The sequence below is a fragment of the Mus musculus genome, chromosome 7, assembly GCF_000001635.26.
Source record: "Mus musculus strain C57BL/6J chromosome 7, GRCm38.p6 C57BL/6J".
Taxonomy (NCBI): Eukaryota; Metazoa; Chordata; class Mammalia; order Rodentia; family Muridae; genus Mus; species Mus musculus.
The window spans coordinates 26736411-26755667 of NC_000073.6; the positions used below are offsets into that span (position 1 = coordinate 26736411).

The 19257-nt window shown below is 41.2% G+C and overlaps 1 pseudogene; it reads left to right on the forward strand.

Annotated features, from left to right (window-relative positions):
- The first annotated feature begins 2049 nt into the window (after positions 1-2049).
- Gm45034 lies at positions 2050-9485 on the forward strand (annotated as a pseudogene).
- The last annotated feature ends 9772 nt before the right edge of the window (positions 9486-19257 follow it).

A 19257-nucleotide genomic window follows, 5' to 3' on the forward strand; every position in this document is an offset into this window, starting at 1 on the left:
AGGAACCTTTCTGGCCCTGTCTTTGTCACTCAAGTATTGAGATCAAAGGCATGAATTTAATTATTTAGTATCTATGTAACCTTGAAAATATCTATTTCATTTTTATTTCTTTCTCCCTTCTTTGGAAATTATTGTCTATGTAGATGTATTTGTCTTACCCTTTTCTCTCTTAATTTAATATCCTTTTCTGTATTCAACTTCATTTAAATTCCCTTCTATTTAGTGTATAAGCATATTCCCAAGTAATATTCCATTTGCTTAGAGGTTTTGCCTTGGGTTTATATGCCATGCACTAGGGTGAGCTATAACCAGTTCACCCATGGGAGCCCACATTTAAAAAGACTAGTTGTTCAGAGTAGCATTGACACCATACCTCACTAGAAATAGTGAGTACACACTCTATGTCATTTTAAATTGGACCATTGTCTGTGTGTCCAGTTGGATACTATGATGGCATATCACATTTAGACTCCAACTGGCAACAGTCCCTTGTCTTTTAAAATCTAAAATAATATCATATTGTCTTTTGACATATGTATTTATTTGATTGATTTATCTCCTTTGACAAAATGCATTTGTATTCTGTATTCCCAAGCTGATAATGTGTAATATAGCTAATACACTTGACAGTATTATTCTTTATTCTTTTGTCCAGTGGTATCTGGATTCCTTACATTGACTAGCAGAATATATCTTTCCTGGGGAAAAATGCTTTTTAGAATCAGAAAAACCATTATCTTTCTATTTGAAATTATAAACATATAACATGTGGATAAATATACCTACATTCCACTTTCTCTTTATATAATTTAAGATTGATGTGTTTATTTTTTAATTACTAAGTATATTTCTACTTATTATTAAGCAAAAAGGCTTAACTAGTATCTTTAAGAGAAAAATTATAATTTTGAATTTTAGACTGTACCTATCAACTTAAGGTTTCACCCGGACTTTGTTGTGTAAACCAGGATGGTCTAGAAATCACAGAGATCTGTTAATCTCTTTCTCATGTGTCTGTTATGTTTTAGCTCAGAGGCTGTGTTGTCTCTTTGTATATAGGGAGAGACATTTAAGCCTTCCACCTCACTTTGGCTATAATAGTCAACCTAGGGCTGCATTTTCACATACCATGAGCTCTGGGCATCAATTTTCATAGGACAGGATTGGATCAACCTGCTGTGTCCCACAGATGTAGTCTCTACATAGGTTCCTCCCCCTCAGATGCTCTGCCCCTCAATTTCTGTGTTCTGCTTTTGAATTTAGTAGGGCCTTCTTTAAAAAGCCATTTTCTATTCTACCTCTCTGTAGGCTCCTTCCAAGCCACTAGTCTTGTGCTGTTCCAAGAACTTTCGTCATTCTTTTTTTTTAAGAGACCAGACCTCTTGTCCAGCTAGCCTGACTTCTCTACTTTTTACCCAGGCCTTTTAAGGCTGTAAGCTTGGGTTCTAATTGCCCCATGTTAGTCATCATTTTAGAAGTGAAATGTGGTTCTCCCGGCCCCATGACCTCAGAAATAAGACTCAGACTCAAAATATATTTGCATGTACCTTAGCCATATAACTAGGCTCTACCTGATAAGATCAAAACTTAGATAACCGAACTATTAACCTACATTCTGTCACATAGCTGATTATCCCCATGCTCAAATACCACGCTTCTATCTCCTCATATTCCCAGACAAATTCTCCCATTCCTGGCTCTATCTCAGAATTCTTTCTCCTCCCAGATGTTCCACCTTCTATTTCTTGCCTATGCCATAGGCTTTTTAATTGACAGGCGATGCATCCATACAATACACAGTCAAGAATGTGTGTGTGTGTGTGTGTGTGTGTGTGCAAGAATACAATTGATAACATTCATTACATTCTTGCCATTTCCCCTCCAGCCCTCACTTCCGTTTGGCAGTTGAAATGGCCCTTATTGAGGGTTTTTCTTTTCTCTTTTTTTATTTTTATTTTTTTACAAGGTTAGAGCTTGCTGAGAAGAGCCTGTAACATGCTCTAAGCATGATTGGAGAGACAGATCCTTGAGAGAAGAATGGATGAGACAATGGGTGAGACTCAGCAGAGTCTCCTTACTCTAAACTGTTCCCAGGTTATTGGATCCCAGGAAACAGGGTCACTGTGCATCACCTCTGAGAAGGGGGTACTGTCTATTGTCCCCCTTTTCTGTTCAGAGAAAGTCCAAAAGGAGACTGATCAGGTGATTGGCTCACACCAGCTACCAACTCTTGATGACCGCACCAAAATGCCATACACTGATACAGTCATCCATGAGATTCAGAGATTTTCAGATCTCGCCGCAATTGATCTACCACATAGAGTCACCATACACACACTGTCCCAAGTGTACCTGCTCCCCAAGGTGAGACAATCTATGATTCCTCATCACTACTCCATTAGCATACTCCACTCTGCTAATCACCAACCTCATCTTGTTTGTGGCTTCCCAAAATCTTCCCAGTTTCTTAGGAACTGACTGGTTTGCATATGGGAGTCAGAGCATGTTAACATCTTTGTATCTTGTAATGTCTCCTAGAACACTGAGGTGTACCCCATCCTGAGTTCAGTTCTCCTTGACCCACACAGTACTTTGAACAACTGGACTGCTTCAATCCTGAGCACTTTCTGGATGCCAATGGGACACTGAAGAAAAGTGAAGCTTTTCTGCCCTTCTCCACAGGTGAGACAGATATATGATTCTTTTCCCAGACACTAGAGGGCAGTCCTATCCTCCAGGAGACAAACAGCACTAGGTCTCTGTTTACTGAGTCTATCCCAGCTGCCTTGCCTAACCATCCTATTCACCCTAGGTGTAACCCCACATGGGGACTCTTGAATTAAAAAAGTATCCTAGTCAGGAGGAATTTGGAGATGTATGTAAAAGCCTCTTAATCTGGGCAAATTCATTTTCTTTCTTTTTTTGAAGGCTGATTGATTGATTGAACACTGTTCTACCTGCATATATGTCTAAAGTTCCCAAAATTGGAGCTAGAGATAGTTGTGAGCTACCATGTGGGTGCTGGGAATTGAACTCAGGTCATCTAGAAGAGCTGCCAGCGCTCTTAACCACTGAGCCATCTCTCCAGCCTTCATTTTCTTTTTTCTTTTATAATTAGGAGAAATTCCTTTAAATAAGTGAAAACATTTGTCTTTAATCGTGTGTAAATGCCCAACTAAAGAGAATCTTTACAGAGAACAAAATGAGCTCAGTGCAAAGGCAGATTTCCACCACTGCTCCCGAAATAAATAACAGATTAATAGAGGACATGGGAGCACAGAGTATTCTGTTGTTAGAAAGCCCATGACATCCTTAAGTCCAACCAGTAGTTCCTATAGGGAGTCCTAAAAATAGCAGAAGATGGATTCTTTTCCTTAGGAACTAATGACCAAAATAACCCATCAATTCTTTTTAGTTGCATCAAATTCATCAATTGTTTCCCTTAGTCTTATGTTTCTTTCTTACTTTTTCCCCTATTATCACAAGTACTCTTTTCTCACACAATATATCCTTATAACAGTGTCCTTCCCTCTACTTCTCCCAGTTCCTCCCCACCTCCTCTCCCAAGTGGATCCACTCATTAGAAAGGAACAGTCTTCTAAGAGATAAAAACAAGCCATAAAAAAATGCAATAAGACAAAAACCCATCACACTGAATTTGAACAGTGCAAACCACCAGAAGGGAAAGAGCACAAGAGAAGGCTCAAGAATCAGGTACCCACTCATTCTCACATGCAAAAATCCCATGGTAATACTGAGCTGAATTGTATAATTTACACACAGGGTGCAGGCAGCCCTGTGAGGCCCTCTGTTTGCAGCCTCAGTCTGTGAGTTCATATGAGCTCTGATTGTGTAGACTTAAAAGCTTTGGTCTGCTGGTGTCCTCCGTCTGCTCTCCTCTTCCACTTTTTCCACCTCCTCTTCCTTAGGTTCTCTGAGCTCAGAGGGGAAGAATTTGATGGCAACATCCCATTTAGACCTGTGGGTTCCAAGCTCTCTCTCTCTCTCTCTCTCTCTCTCTCTCTGTGTGTGTGTGTGTGTGTGTGTGTGTGTGTGTGTGTGTGTGTGAGAGAGAGAGAGAGAGAGAGAGAGAGAGAGAGAGAGAGAGATGTCTGACTGTGGTTTTCTGTATTTGTTCCCATCTTCTTCAGGTGAAAGTCTCTCTGATGATGGCTGTGCTGTATAAGGCAACAAGTTATGAATATAACAAAATATCTTTAAGATTCATTTTATTGTTAGTTTTTTTTTTACCATTAGCAATTGGTTTTGTCCTAGGTCTCTGGGCAATCTAGTCACTGATTCTTCCTCAAACCAAAAGTAGGATGGCTACTCCCACAAATTTTGTGCCACCATTGCACCCAAGCACATTTTGCAGTCTGAGCAGCACTGTACACCAAAGCTTCATGGCTGAGTTGGTGTGTATATTTCTCTTTCAGTTGTCCTCAAACTACATTCCATATCAAAGGCACTAGAGCATGCAGATGGAGGTTCTCTGTAGGCACCAGCTCCCTGTGTCCATCGAGTTGTGGGGGTGCAGGTTCTTGCTGTCTCTTCTGGAAGAAACCTATTGTCTTGGCAATATTCTGGGTTGTTTGGAGAGTTCTATGAGACACCTTTGGCTAAGGACTCAATGTAACCAACTCCTGGTACTAGTAGCTTCACTTGGTGATAAGAGATAGCCATTTCGGACTATATCTCTCTCATTATTTGGAAGCATCATTAGAATAACCTTCACATATTTTAGGAAGTTTCTACTGTACTGTTTCCCTACAACCCCTCAAATGCCCCTCAATTCTAGCTGTCTCTCCTCACTTTGTATCCCTCACGTCCATCTTCTCTCCCCATCTGATCCTTCCATTCCTGTTTCCTCTGCTGTCACTAGTCCACCCATATAATCAGTTCTATTTTCCTTTCCCAGGGAGATTCCTGTCTCCCTCTTTTGTCTATTCACAACCTTTCTGGGTCTATCTTACACTTGTCAGAATAGCTATGATCAATAACACAAGTGACAGCTCATGTTGGCAAGGATGTGGCACAAGGGGAACACTCCTCTGTAGGGACAATTTTGGAGGTTTTGATTCTTTGAAAAACACAGAAATATTATGGAAACGTGTTTTTGTTTGAATTCCAGGTGTGGGATATGGGGCTGCTTCAGATTTTTCACAGGAACTAACTATGGTTTGGCATGATTTTGCCAGCTGCAGATAGTTCCTGTGATTATGTGACATTCGGGATTCTGGGGACTTTTCAGGGGATGTATAAATGCTAGGGCCCTGAGAGGCTGGGTAGTTGGTGGGTGGTTGGCTGTTGATGGTCGTGGTTTCTTAAGTATTTGAGCATGGAGTAGAAATAAGAAGAAGAGAAGGAGGGGAAAGGGAGGAAGAAGAACTTAGATATCCTGACCACAAAGAACAAACTTGCCCCAAGGACCTTGATGCCCTAACCAGCAAGAAGCAGTCTAAGGATAATGCTACCCCCTTTAAACCACTGAATTTATTCAGAAATATCTTTCTTTCCTATCTAGTTCTAGGGGGTTGAAAGGGTAGAAACTGGGTGGAGAAGGGTGGCAGAAAGAAGAATCCACAAAGGAGCAAAAAGCAGCTTCACTCATCCATTGCTGGTGGAAGTACAAATGTGTTCAGCCACTATGGAAATCAGTCTGGCAGTTCCTAAGAGGAGTTAATAAACTTCAAGATACAGCTATACCACTCTTGGCCATGTACCCAAAGGACACTTCATCCTACCACAAAAACACGTTCTCAACCATGTTCACTGCTTCTCTATTCATAATAACCAGAATTGGAAACAACATACATATCCCTCAACAGTAAAATAGATATAAAAAAAAAGTGTTACATTTATACAAAGAAGTATTACTCTGGTGCTGAAAATGATATTAAATTTGCAAGCAAATGAATGGAATTAGGGAAAAATCGTGTCAAAGTAGTAATGATTTGCATAACCCTGATACCTGAGGATGTTGAGAATTAAAGCGTTTCTCAGCCAGGACTGGTGGGACAGAGGGAGAGGTGAAAATCTACAGGCAGACTACCTGGCTCCCAGGCAGGAGTGGCCTTTGAGTTAGCGAAGAGTGAAGATGAATTTTCATAAGAAAAAACAGCAAGAACAACCGACATCTTCTATGAACACTGCCATGAGCTTGATAGGGTCTTGACCACTGGGGAGGCATTGACTATGTCTCTGAACAGTGGGGTGATGGAGCATGTCTTGACACACTCACCTCTGTTTGCATTAAGTACTCTTTGGCTTGTTATATTACAAGAGAAATCAACATTATGAACATATATTTGAGCAAAGAAACCATTCATGTGGGATAATATCCTGAACCAGAGAAAGTTCAGAGTTACAGCACTCATCAGTGTCAGCAGGCAGTGTCTAGAAATAAAAGAGAGGTTGGGCGTACACACACAGCTCGATTAGTGCCAGCTCCACTTTTTGCCTTACTTGGCCATGCAGGAGAGGTTGGTATCCTAGAATTGGTCAACTTCTTTGAGTGGCTGAGACTTGTTCTTCATTGGAAGAATATAATCTCAAATTACTGTATATATAGTTCAGGTGACTCTTGTGTTTGGTTAGCTTGTTACATACAGACGTTGCCTTTAGCCAAATTCAGTCAGTTTAATGGACTCTATAGGATGGAAACATGGAAACTTTGTGTTCAGGTTTCTTTTCTTTTGGAAAAAGGGGTGTTCTAGAAATAGTTTTATAGACTTTGGTCACCAACCCCTCCCCTTGCCACAATCCTCATGTTAGGGATGGAACCCAGAGCTGTGTGGATTTAAGCAAGTTTTCTTGCCAACAGTCCACACCTCCAGCCCCTTCCTGGTGCATTCTAGAAGATCCTTTTCTGGTGATCATCTAGGGATCTAGAACATCCCCTTTGCAACCAACCCTCACTAAGGGGTTTTAGGCAAGTGCTCTCCTGCTGAGCTATGTCTCAGTTAAAAACTGTCTAGTCTTGAGTATAAGTGGCTTCAGTGACCCTGGACTCAACCCTGCTCCTGGCTCTGTCTGGTATAATGGCCTCTTTCATATTTCATCTTTGGAGTTGGAGACACATACAGCAGTGAGATTAAAAAATGAATTGTTCATAGAACAGTTCCAAGATTAGAAAGGCAGGCACATGATGGGAAAAAAGACAAAGATGATTAACAATAGAGAGGCAAAGACATTGAAACAGATGCCAACAAAGAGAGGCAGAGAGAGAGAGAGAGAGAGAGAGAGAGAGAGAGAGAGAGAGAGAGAGAGCAGCTCCAAGGAAAGGAGACATTTTGTGAGAATGAGGGAATGAACATAAGACAGAAGAAAGGTGATGAACCAGACAGGAAGAGAGAAGAAAAGGAAGTTGGAGAAGAACACAACTAGAAATAGACAAAGGAACATGAGAGAGACTAGAGAAGGAACACATGACAAGCTGTCCCTAGACAAAGAAAGGGGGTGGTTAGGATAGTACCTAGGGAATTGAGAAAGACACAAACAAAGATAATAGATAAAAAGACATGTAGTGGTGGTAGGTACAGACAGGAATTCAGGGAGACTATGATAGACAGGGGGTGGGGAGGTGGAGAGAGACAGAAGCAGAGACTAAGATAAGTCATCAAGCTGTTCTGGAAAAATCCAGGTCACAGAACCAGTTCTAGGATAATCATCTCAGAGAGCTACTCCATAAATTACTAAGCTCGTGTCATCTAAATTCTGGAAAGGAGATTCCCAAAGAGATAGGATGCTTTTCTAAATACACCCGCACAGGCACAATTTACTAACAACCTGGAATGCACAGAAGTTACTGGAAATCCCTGCTGAACCTGGAGTCCTGAGGCAGTCAGTTGCAGATCAAGAATCTGACAAACAGGGCAGGTAGTAGTGCCTGTGCAGGCGCTTTTAGGTTCCCATTGCTCCGTGGTTTCCATACCTGAGGTTACAAACCAGCAAGGGCTCCTCAATGCTCTGAGAACCCAATGGGTGCCACAGACCCCTTATCATGAGTGCCTTCCAATTCTCAATTGTATGAACAATTGTGTTTCTGAACTAACTTGTTCAAGCTTATTAATCTCAAGGTGTAGAACAGTATCAGAGAAAGAGAAAAAGAGGGGGTGTTGAAAGACAGAAGGGACAGAAAAAGATAAGAGACAGAGAGCTCTTACTATGTAGCCCAGATGAACTTACTATCTTCGTACATCAGTCTCCTAAGTGCCAGGATTACAAGCTTGTGTCTCCATGTTTAATGCATATAAGATTCTTTCTTTTTTTAATTTTTTTATTTATTATTTTCTTTATATACATTTCAAATGCTATCCCGAAAGTTCCCTATAACCTTCCCTTGCCCTGCTCCCCTACCCTCCCACTCCCACTTCTTGGCTCTGGTGTTCCCCTGTTCTGGGGCATATAGAGTTTGCAAGACCAAGGAACCTCTCTTACCAATGGTGGCCGACGAGGCCATCTTCTGCTACATATGCAGCTAGAGACACGAGCTCTGGGGGGTACTGGTTAGTTCATATTGTTGTTCCACCTATAGGGTTGCAGAGCCCTTCAGCTCCTTGGGTACTTTCTCTAGCTCCTCCATTGGGGGCCCTGTGTTCTATCCAATAGCTGACTATGAGCATCCACTTCTGTGTTTGCCAGGCACCGGCATGGCCTCACAAGAGACAGCTATATCAGGGTCCTTTCAGCAAAATCTTGCTGGTGTATGCAATGGTGTCTGCGTTTGGAAGCTAAGTACCTTTTCCCTCAGGGCAGCCCTATGAGATACATATAAATCTCCTCGCATGAGAAAGGAGGACACTAAAGATCTTGCATTATAAATGTGTGCACAAACACACTTTGCACCTGTTCTAAGTGGGTTTTTACAATTCCAGAAGAAGGGCTCTGGTAATCTAACAAAAGCTACAAACCTGTCAAAAGTGACCATGAGACATCCAACAACAATTTGTCCTTCATTTTATGATTTACTTATTGTATACATATGCACTATGGTGTGTGTTTGTATGTATGTGGGTGTGGGTGTCTCTCCTTACACCATGTGTGTCCAATTCTCAGGGATTGAATTCATGTTCCCAAGACTGGTGGCAGGGTCCTGCCCATGCTAAGGCATCTCACTGGCCCTTGCACCAATTCTTTCAGGTTTGGAAATCTCTTAACATTCTGATTTGAATTGCAGGTTGAAGGTTAAGCTCATTCTTACTCATTACAATGGGCAGAGTTGTCTAAATGGATTTAGGAATGGGACAGTTCAAAAGTTGTATACTAGCCAAGAGATCACATGGCTTACTTTCTCTGCCCACAGGAAAGCATGTTTGTCTTGGCAAAGGCATTGCACACAATGAATTGTTCCTTTTCTTCCCTACCATCCTCCAGAACTTTCCAGTGTCCGTCCCTCTGGCTCCTAAAGACATTGACATCACTCCCAAGGAGAGTGGTACTGGAAAAATACCCCAGTGTACCAGATCTGCTTCTTAGCCCACTGATTGAGCTGAGGCAGCCAGGTATCCCCACGCCTTTTGAGAATGGCCCCATGTTTCTGGCTCTGGGATACCTGCTGGAAACCAGACTCTAGGGTAGCTGCTCACGTTCTTTTCTCTATTGCAGCTTCTCCAATGCTCCAAAGCATGTTCAACTGTCTTTCTGTTTGTTTGAATAGAGACTTCTGGAGTCCAAATCTCATGCTGAGTCACTTCCCTCTTCCTCCCAACAGCCCCAGTCCCCACTTATCAACTCTCCATGCCCTGTGTTCTGTGCTAATGGACTGTATATGAAGTCTGAATTCTATGTCTATAGACATGCCTAATATGTATGGTTCAGGTAAATGGAATCAAGATAGTGTGTGATCTTTGGTGTCTCGTGCCTTTACTTCACATAATTTGACTTAGTTTTCTGTATCCTATAGGCCACAATCACACACCTTCATGGGCCTTTCTCATGCTCTTTCTTAGCATCCTCTTCCTGCAACTTCTGTCTAAGCAGAGGCCTCCTCAGCCCATGGTCCCTGAGCTCCATGCTTCTGAACACTGACTTTCAGATTCCTGTAGGTTCCCTTTAAATCTCCCAAGAATTACACCAATGCCTGCATTAATAAGGGTTCTCTAAAGGAACAGGATTGATAGCATCAATCAGTCACTCTGTGTGTGTGTGTGTGTGTGTGTGTGTATAAAATCAATTACTTATCTATTTACCATCTACCTATTATTACACAGGCTTTCAGGCCATGGCTGGGTAGTGCAACAATGACTATTCACAATAGAAAGGCTAAGAATTAGGTAGTTGTCCATCCATGAGGCTGTAAGTCTCATCTGTCTCACAGTACTACAGTCCTGAAGGATGCCTGTAGAAATGCTAGTGTTTAAGTGCCTGTTGCAATCCAGAAGAAGTTGAATATAGTATCAGACAAGTGAAAGGTTAGACAAACTTGCCAGGGAGAATGAGGGCAGGCAGGCAAAAATTCTTTACTTCTGCCTCAGGTTCCAATTCAAGGTTAGCCTCTCTCTATTTGTATACATGTATCTCCTACATCTATCTCTTTTTCTCTGTCTATGTCTGTTTCTCTGCATCTCTCTTTCTTTCTTTCTTTCTTTCTTTCTTTCTTTCTTTCCTTTTTTTTTTTTAGATATTTTCTTCATTTACATTCCAAATGCTATCCCAAAACTCCCCAAATACCCTCGCCCTGCCCTACACCCCAACCCATCCACTCCTACTTCCTGGTCCTGGTATTCCCCTGTACTGGGGCATATAAAGTTAGTAAGACCAAGGGCCTCTCCTCCCAATGATGGCTGACTAGGCCATCCTCTACTACATATGTAGCTCGAGACATGAGCTCTGGGGGTACTGATTAGTCCATATTGTTGTTCCACCTGTACAGTTGCAGACCCCTTCAGTCCCTTGAGTACATTCTCTAGCTACTCCATTGGGGGCCCTGAGTTCCATCCAATAGATGACTTTGTGAATCCGCTTCTGTAATGCCAGACACTGGCATAGCCTCACAAGAGACAGCTATATCAGGGTCCTTTCAGTAAAATCTTGCTAGCATATGCAATAGTGTCTGAGTTTAGTGTCTGTTTATGGGAAGGATCCTCGGGTGGTGCAGTCTCTGGATGGTCCTTCCTTCCATCTCAGCTCCAAACTTTGTCTCTGTAACTCCCTCCGTGGGTATTTTGTTTCCCATTCTAAGGAAGAACAAAGTATACACACTTTGGTCTTCCTTCTTCTTGAGTTTCATGTGTTTTGCAAATTGTATCCTGGGTATTCTAAGTTTCTGGGCTAATATCCACTTATCAGTGAGTGCATATCATGTGAGTTCTTTTGAGATTGGTTTACCTCACTCAGGATGATATCCTCCAGACCCATCGATTTGCATAAGAATTTCATCAATTTATTGTTTTTAATTGCTGAGTAGTACTCCATTGTGTAAATGTACCACATTTTGTGTACCCATTCCTCTGTTGAGGGACATCTGGGTTCTTTCCAACTTCTGGCTCTTATGAATAAGCCTGCTATGAACATAGTGAAGCATGTGTCCTTGTTACAAGTTAGAACATCTTCGGGATATATGTCCAGGAGAGGTATTGCTGGATCTTCCAGTAGTACTATGTCCAATTTTCTGAGGAACCACCAGACTGATTTCCAGAGTAGTTGTACCAGCTTGCAATCACACCAGCAATGGAGGAGTGTTCCTCTTTCACCACATCCTCACCAGAATCTGCTGTCACCTGAATTTTTGATCTTAGTCATTCTGACTGGTGTGAGTTGGAATCTCAGGGTTGTTTTGATTTGCATTTCCCTAATGATTAAGGATGTTGAATATTTTTTCAGGTGCTTCTCAGCCCTTCAGTATTCCTCAGTTGAGAAGTCTTTGTTTAGCTCTGTATGCCATTTTTTAATGGGGTTATTTGATTTTCTGGAGTCCAGCTTCTTGAGTTCAATGTATGTATTGGATATTAGTCCCCTATCGGATTTAAGATGGGTAAAGATCCTTTCCCAATGGGTTGATGGCCTTTTTGTCTTATTGACAGTGTCTTTTGCCTTACAGAAGCTTTGCAATGTTGAGGTCCCATTTGTCGATTCTCAATATTACAGCACAAACCATTGCTGTTCTGTTCAGGAATCTTTTCCCTGTGCCTATATCTTCGAGGCTTTTCCCCCACTTTCTCCTCTATAAGTTTCAGAGTCTCTGGTTTTATGTGGAGTTCCTTGATCCACTTGGACTTGTGCTTTGTACAAGGAGATAAGAATGGATAAAATCACATTCTTCTATATGATAACTGCCAGTTGAGTCAGCACCATTTGTTGAAAATGCTGTGTTTTTTCCACAGGATAGTTTTAGATTCTTTCTCCAAGATCAAGTGACCATAGGTGTGTGGGTTCATTTCTGGATCTTCAGTTCTATTCCATTGAGCTACCTGTCTGTCACTGTACCAGTACCATGCAGTTTTAATCACAATTGCTCTTGAGTACAGCATGAGGTCAGGCATGGTGATTCCCCCAGAGGTTCTTTTATTGTTGAGAATCATGTTTACTATCCTAGATTTTTTGTTATTCCAGATGAATTTGCAAATTTCCCTTTCTAACTCTGTGAAAAATTGAGTTGGAATTTTGATGTGGATTGCATCAAATCTGTAGATTGCTTTCTGCAAGATACCCATTTTGACAATATTGACCCTGCCAATCCATGAGCATGGGAGATCTTTCCATCTTCTGAGATCTTCTTCAATTTCTTTCTTCAGAGACTAGAAGTTCTTATCATAATGATCTTTCACTTCCTTAGTTAGAGTCACACCAATATACTTTATATTATTTGTGACTATTGTGAAGGGTGTTGTTTCACTAATTTCTTTCTTAGCCTGTTTATCCTTTGTGTAGAGAAAGGCCACTGATTTGTTTGACTTAATTTTATATACAGCTACTGTACTGAAGCTGTTTATCAGGTTTAGGAGTTCTCTGGTGGAACTTTTAAAGTCACTTATATATACTATCATATCATCTGTAAATAGTGATATTTTTAATTCTTTCTTTCTAATTTGTATCCTCTTGATCTCCTTTTGTTGTCTAATTGCTCAGGCTAGGACTTCAAGCACTATATTGAACAAGTAGGGAGAAAGTGGGCAGCCTTGTCTATCCCTAATTTTAGTGGGATTGCATCAAGTTTCTCTCCATTTAGTTTGATGTTGGCTACTGGTTTGTTGTAGATTGCTTTTATCATGGTTAGGTATGGGCCTTGAATCCTGATCTTTCCAAGACTTTTATCATGAATGGGTGTTGGATTTTGTCAAATGCTTTCTCAGCATCTAAGAAGATGATCATGTGGTTTTGTCTTTGAGTTTATGTAGTAGATTACATTAATGGGTTTCCATATATTAAAACATCCCTGCATCCCTGGGATAAAGCCAACTTGATCGTGATGGATGATCATTTTGATGTGTTCTTGGACTCGGTTTGTGTGGATTTTATTGAGTATTTTTGCATCGATATTCATAAGGGAAACTGGTCTGAAGTTTTTTTCTTTGTTGGGTCTTTCTGTGGTTTAGGTATCAGAGTAATTGTGGCTTCATAGAATGAATTGGGTAGAGTACCTTCTGTTTCTATTTTGTGGAATAGTTTGAGGAGAATTAGAATTAGGTCTTCTTTGAAGGTCTGATAGAACTCTGCACTAAACACATCTGGTCCTGGGCTTTTTTTGTTTGGGAGATGATTAATGACCACTTCTATTTCTTTAGGACTGTTTAGATCATTGATCTGATCCTGATTTAACTTTGGTACCTGGTATATGTCTAGGAAATTGTCCATTTCATCCAGGTTTTTCAGTTTTGTTGAGTATAGTCTTTTGTAGTGAGATCTGATGATGTTTTGGATTTCCTCAGGTTCTGCTGTTGTCTCCTTTTTCATTTCTGATTATGTTAATTAGGATACTGTCCCTGTGCTCTCTAGTTAGTCTGGCTTATCTATTATCTAGTTAGTCTGGCTTATCTATCTTGTTGATTTTTCTCAAAGAATCAGCTCCTTGTTTGGTTGAATTGTTGTGTATTTCTTTTTGTTTCGACTTGGTTGATTTCAGCCCTGACTTTGATTATTTCCTGAGGTCTACTCCTCTTGGGTGAATTTGCTTCCTTTTTTCTAGAGCTTTTTGGTGTGCTGCTAGTGTGTGCTCTCTCTAGTTTCTTTTTGGAGGCACTCAGAGCTATGAGTTTTCCTCTTAGGAATGCTTTCATTGTGTCCCATAAGTTTGGGTATGTTGTGGCTTCATTTTCATTAAACTCTAAAAAGTCTTTAATCTCTTTCTTTATTTCTTCCCTGTCCAAGTTATCATTGAGTAGAGTGTTCCTTAGCTTCCACATGAATGTGGGCTTTCTATTACCTATATTGTTTTTGAAGATCAGCCTCTGTCCATGGTGATCTGATAGGATGCATGGAATAATTTTAATGTTTTTGTATCTGTTGAGGCTTGTTTTGTGACCAATTATATGGTCAATTTTAGAGAAGGTACCAGGAGGTGCTGAGAAGGTATATCCTTTTGCTTTAGGATAAAATGTTCTGTAGATACATGTTAAATCCATTTGTTTCATAACTTCTGTTAGTTTCAATGTGTCTCTGTTTAGTTTCTGTTTCCAGGAACTGTCCATTTATGAGGGTGGGATGTTGAAGTCTCCCACTATTATTGTGTGAGGTGCAATGTGTGCTTTGAGTTTTATTAGAGTTTCCTTAGTGAATGTGGATGCCCTTGCATTTGGAGCATAGATATTCAGAACTGAGAGTTCCTCTTGGAAGATTTTACCTTTGATGAGTATGAAGTGTCCCTCCTTGTCATTTTTGATAACTTTGGGTTGGAAGTCGATTTTATTCAATATTAGAATGGCTATTCAAGCTTGTTTCTTCAGACTGTTTGCTTGGGAAATTGTTTTCTAGCCTTTTATTCTGAGGTAGTGTCTGTCTTTTTCCCTGAGGTGGGTTTTCTGTAAGCAGCAAAAAGTTGGGTCCTGTTTATGCAGCCAGTCTGTTAGTCTATGTCTTCTTATTGGGGAATTGAGTCCATTGATATTAAGAGATATTAAGGAAAAGTAATTGTTGCTTCCTAATATTTTTGTTGTTAGAGTTGGGATTCTGTTCTTGTGGCTATCTTCTTTTAGGTTTGTTGAAGGATTACTCTCTTGTGTTTTCTAGGGCATAATTGTCCTCCATGTGTTGGAGTCTTCCCTTTATTATCCTTTGAAGGGCTGGATTTGTGGAAAGATATTGTGTAAATTTGGTTTTGTCATGGAATATTTTCATTTCTCCATTTATGGTAATTGACAATTTTGCCAGGTATAGTAGCCTAGACTGGCATTTGCGTTCTCTTAGGGTCTGTATCATATCTTTCCAGGATCTTCTGGCTTTCATAGTCTCTGGTAAGACGTCTGGTGTAATTCTAGTAGGTCTGCCTTTCTGTGTTACTTGACCTTTTTCCCTTACTGCTTTTAATATTCCATCCTAATTTAGTGCATTTGTTGTTCTGATTATTATGTGTCAGGAGGAATTTCTTTTCTGTTCCAGTCTATTTGGAATTCTGTAGGCTTCTTGTATGTTCATGGGCATCTCTTTCTTTGGGTTAAGGACGTTTTTTTCTATAATTTTGTTGAAGATATTTACTGTCCCTTTAAGGTGAAAATATTCACTCTCATCTATACCTATTATCCTTAAGTTTGGTGTTCTCATTGTGTCTTGGATTTTCTGGATGTTTTGAGTTAGGATCTTTTTGCATTTTGCATTTTCTTTGATTGTTGTGTCCATGTTTTCTATGGAATCTTCTGCACCTGAGATTCTCTCTTCCATCTCTTGTATTCTGTTGCTGATGCTCACATCTATGGCTCCTGATTTCTTTCCTAGGATTTCTATCTCCAGAGTTGTCTCCATTTAGGTTCTATTTATTGTTTCTACTTTCCTTTTTAGATCTTTGATGGTTTTGTTTAATTCCATCACCTGTTTGGTTGTGTTTTCCTGTAACTCTTTAAGGGATTTTTGTGTTTCTTCTTTAAGGTCTTCTACCTGTTTAGCAGTGTTTTCCTGTAATTCTTTGGGGGGATTTTTGTGCTTCTTCTTTAAGGGCTTCTATGTATTTAGCAGTGTTCTCCTATATTTCTTTAAGTGAGTTATTAATGCCCTTCTTAAAATCCTCTACCAGCATCATGAGATATGATTTTAAATCTGAATCTTGCTTTTCGGTGTGTTGGGGTATCCAGGACTTGCTGTGGTGGGCGTCCTGGTTTCTGATGATGCAGAATGGTCTTGGTTTCTGTTAGTAAGATTCTTATGTTTGCCTTTTGCCATCTGGTAATCTCTGGTGTTAGATGTTCTAGCTGTCTCTAGTTGGAGCTTGTTCCTCCTGTGATTCTGTTAGCCTCTGTCAGCACTCCTGGGAGTCCAACTCTCTCCTGAGTCCCAGTGGTCAGAGCACTCTCTGCAGGCAAGCTCTCCTATTGCAGGGAAGGTGTCCAGAGTTCTGGGTCTCAGCTCCGCCTCCTGGCTGAGGATGAAGGCCCAAGGGACCCTGTCCAAGAAGCTCTGTTGCTTCTGAGGCCATGTGCTCTCCTGTTCAGACTGGTCTCTGAGAGACCTGGGATACAAGATGGTGCTCTCACCTGAGTCCCAGGGTTAAAACCCTCTCTGGAGGCTGACTCCACAGTGATCCTAAGACTAGGGTGCCTGCAGCATGGAGAGTCCTCTGGGGACTGTAGGACCATCTTCAGAATTCGCGCCCAAGGTGGTGTGGGGCTGGTGCCAACTGGAAAGAACCCCAGCCGCTGGTCGGGCAGGTTTCCTGTGTCCCTGTTCCTGCTGGCCCAAGCTCCTCTGGGTTGTTTTGGAACAGATGTTGTATTCCACTCACCAGTGATCCCAAGATCCTGGGTATGCTAGGGTGCCTGTGGCATGGAGAGTCCTCTGGGGACCTTGGGACCCTCCACCCAGTTTGTGCCCAAGGTGTTGAGGGGCTGCATCTCTCTTTCACACTCACACTCTATTCTTTCTCTGCTGCTGCTATTTGATCAGTGGCAATTTCCCATAGCTGAAGCCCAAGCTGCCAAAGAATTTCAGGCTGGGAACAGCAAGTTGATGTTTATCACATAACAACCCTACTCATGGTACTGATTTTTTGCATTTGTTCCTGTATTTGTCACTATGGTTAAATATCTGATCAGAAGCAAATGTTTAGAAGGATTTATTTATGGCCAGTTTCATGGCAGAGAGGCATGGTAGCTGGGAAGAAGGTAGCATCTGGGAAGGAGAGACAGGGGCTGGGAGGGAGGAGGTCCTTGAAGTAATCTACTTCATTCTGCTAAGTCTTCCATGTAAAGTGTATCAGAACTTCTTTAAAATACTGTTCATTAGAGATCAAGCATTGAAACACATGGAATCATGGGAGATATTTCACATTCTTCTTTCTTTCTTTTTTACTTGTTCTTCTCTCTTTACTTATTCCCCTCTTTCCATTCCTTTCAGTTTTATCCCATACCTTTCCTCTCCCTAAGATCCACTGCTGCTCTGTTTTCCCTATGAGAAGAGCAGGATTCCTAGGGATATCAACCAAACACAACATGACATGAAGCTATAAAACTAGGCACAAACCCTCATACAAAGCTGAATGAGGCAAGCCAGTAGGAAGAGAACTGGTCCTAAAAGCAGGCAAAAGAGTGAGAGACACCCTCTCTCCCATTTAACCATGGCACTTTGTGAATAGATTGATGACAGTATTATAGGAGTGTGTCTTCTATGAGCATGCTCAGGGTCCTTTTTAGTTCTCACAGTCTTAGGCACACTTGCTTGCCCCTTGTGACATGTTATAGTGCAGCAGCAAAGGCCTCACCAGGTACTGGTGCTGTGTTCTTGAGAATAAATGCTTCTAAAATTTTTGCTAACCATAATCACCTAGTCTATTGCATTCTGTTTCAGGAGAAATGAAGCAGACTGAGACAGGCTCTGCATCCTCCAGTGCAGAGTCTATGAGGGAACAGAGACACTGTCAGAGAGGGATAGCAAGAGGAAGGTCAGGAAGCTTCATGTGCCTTGAAACAGCCAGGAGGAGGCAATCACCATTCACAGTGATCAGAGACCTAGCGGTTCCAACTATTCCTCTTTCAGGCTGAAGCCTCTCTCTCTACCTGACAGCTGAGCCTTACCATGCCTGTATCTCTTTCTCCCAGCCCTTCTTCTTTTGCTCCATATTTGTGGCTGTTATAGGTTAGAGAATGCAATGGGGACTCTGAAGAAGTCACATCTGCACTGGGGTTGGTGTTTGTACAAACACAGTGAGACTCACACAGTAATATGCAAAACTCTACTTCTAGTTCTACCACTGAGAACTAGATCCACAGTGCAAGAATATACTTGTGAGCTGTGCATACATTGTAAATCTTAATATTCAGGAGGCAGAGGCAGGGAGTTCTCTGAGTTGGAGGCCAGACTAGTCTATAGAGTGAGTAACAGGACAGTCATGGCTACACAGAGAAATCCTATCTTTAAAAAGCAACCACCAGCCAGGCATGGCGGTGCACACCTTTAATCCCAGCACTTGGGAGGCAGAGGCAGGCGAATTTCTGAGTTCAAGGCCATCCTGGTCTACAGAGTGAGTTGCAGGGCAGCCAGGGCTATACAGAGAAGCCCTGTCTTGAAAAAGAAAGAAAGAAAGAAAGAAAGAAAGAAAGAAAGAAAGGAAGGAAGGAAGGAAGGAAGGAAGGAAGAAAGAAAGAAAGAAAGAAAGAAAGAAAGAAAGAAAGAAAGAAAGAAAGAAAGAAAGACAACACAGACAGACAGGCAGATGGACAGACAGGACAGACATACACACATATACATTTGTATACATGCAAACATATCTAGAGGAACAGAGAAGACCATGCATGCACATTCAATCTGGCAATCAATTTGGCCATTTCTCAAAATATTAGGAATAGTTCTACCTAAAGACCCAGATATACCACTCCTGGGCATTTACTCAAAAGATGCCCCACTATACCATAGGGACACTTACTCCACTATGTTCATGGCAGCTTTATTCATAATAGCCAGAAACTGGAATCAACCCAGATGTCCCTCAACTAAAGAATAGATACAAGAAATGTGGTTTGTTTGCTCAATGGAATACTATCCAGCTATTTAAAACAAGGACATCAAGAATCTTGCAGGCAAATGGATGGAATTAGAAAATATCATCCTGAGTGAGGTAACCCAGACTCAAAAGGACACACATGGCATGTACTCCCTTATAAGTGGATATCAGCCACT